This window comes from Octopus bimaculoides, chromosome 3 (genome assembly GCF_001194135.2).
Source record: "Octopus bimaculoides isolate UCB-OBI-ISO-001 chromosome 3, ASM119413v2, whole genome shotgun sequence".
NCBI classification, from domain to species: domain Eukaryota; kingdom Metazoa; phylum Mollusca; class Cephalopoda; order Octopoda; family Octopodidae; genus Octopus; species Octopus bimaculoides.
Window position 1 is genome coordinate 33,377,718 of NC_068983.1, and position 2,134 is coordinate 33,379,851.

At 35.0% G+C, this 2,134-nt stretch overlaps 1 protein-coding gene across 1 annotated transcript in view; it reads right to left on the reverse strand.

The window, feature by feature from the left end:
• Positions 1-2,134, reverse strand: part of LOC106877299 (metabotropic glutamate receptor 8) — a 679,235-nt gene that overhangs the window by 6,933 nt on the left and 670,168 nt on the right. The window lies entirely within an intron of this gene.

A 2,134-nucleotide genomic window follows, 5' to 3' on the forward strand; every position in this document is an offset into this window, starting at 1 on the left:
GGTAATGGCCTCTACTTTATTATGGGTTTTCATCTCCTTAGCCCCGGGGTTATCCTGTCGGCGGATTTCATTGTACAGTGTCTTGGCCACAACATCATGTCTCATAGGTAGGTAATACCGTGATGACATTTTTGGACAGCTGCTAATGATGTGGGTGATATCTTCGATACTGATTCCACAGAATCTGCATCGATTATTACATTGTATGTATGTATGTATGTATGTATGTATGTATGTATGTATGTATGTATGTATGTATGCATGCATGTATGTATGTATGTATGTATGTATGTATGTATGTATGTTATTGTTCAAAATTATTTCAAGATTTCTTGCCAATAAAGAAAGAACTGGTTTCGAACCTAGATCAAAGGCTCCTTCATTGGAATTTCAATATCAACAACAGGGTATGTATGTATGTATGTTTCTTCTATTTTTAATTATCATAAATCATCCACTGAGGAGGGAGCCGGTTTCCAACAGATACAAGGCTCCATCTTTCGGTATGTATGTATGTATGTATGTATGTATGTATGTATGTATGTATGTATGTATGCATGTGCATACATGCATGCATATGTATGTAGCTAAGCAAACAGATGAGTAGATACATAGGTAGATACATACCAAGATGCACAAACGAATGAAGAAAATAAAGATATATAAGACAAGGCAGTAAAAGAAGTACATTATTTACCAGGTGAAACGAGTTACTTCACACACACACGCACGCACATACGCACGTGTGCGCGCGCACACACATGCAATAAGAGAGCAGATTGAAAGAGAGAGATTGAGTAATATAGAACAAGATGCATGAAATGATTAGAGTAAATTATTATGCATGAAACAGGAGACTATGTCTGTATGTATGTGTGTATGTATGTATGTATGTATGTATGTATGTATGTATGTATGTATGTATGTGTGTGTGTATGTTTATATGTTTATGCATGTATGTGTATGTATGTATGTGTGTATATATGTATATATGTATGTGTGTGTATGAATGTATGTGTGTATGTGTGTATATGTATGTATGTAGTTGTGTGTATGCATGTATGTATGTTTATGTACGTGTGCATGTGTATGAATGTATGTGTATGTGTATGAATGTATGTGTATGAATGTATGTGTATGAATGTATGTGTATGATTGTATGTGTATGTGTATGAATGTATGTGTATGAATGTATGTGTATGGGTATGTGTGTGTATGTGTGTATGTATGCATGTTTGTGTTTGTTTGTTTGTATATGTGTATGTGTGTATATGTGTATGTATGTACGTGTGTGTGTATATATGTATGCTTGTATGTGTGTGTGTGTATGTATGTAAAACATGTATGTGAGTGTGTATGTATATATGTATTTTTGTATGTGTGTGTGTGAGTATGTGTGTATACATGTATGAATGCATGTATGTATGTGTGTGTATGTGTGTATGCATGTATGCATGTATGTATGCATGTGTGTATGTATGTGTGTGTGTAAATACGTATGCATGTATGTATGCATGTTTGTTTGTATGTATGTGTGTATGCATACAGGCATGTAGTTATTTCAGTAGATAGATAGACAATCAAAGAGAAACCGTTCGGATAGTGGGAGAAACATAACGTTATATACGCAAGCCCAAAAACAAACACACGTAGATACCTACCTTCTTTCGTATTTATATATACACATCCGTCCACATATACGTACTTACATAGGTACATACATACTTATCTACACACATATTTTTAGATATACACATACAAATTTGGTAGAAGCAATTTTTCTCTCCTCGCCATCATGCGAATTTCTCAAAACGTCCAACCTATGGACTCCATCCGTTTCTCATATCTTGGATCGATGGCTTTTTATTAGACTGCTCTGGTTTAGAGAGTACTGACGAAGCCCTTTCCGTACCTCAAAATCTATCAACTCCGACGTCCTTTCTCTCTGTCTGTCTGCCTGTCTGTCTGTCTGTCTGTCTGTCTGTCTGTCTGTCTGTCTCCTTTTTCTGTACACAAATGATTTACTTGTCGTCACGTCTAACAACGTCTACTTTACTCTTATGAGCATATATATACATGTATATATCTATATAGATACATGTACATATCTATATAGATACATGTATGTATATAT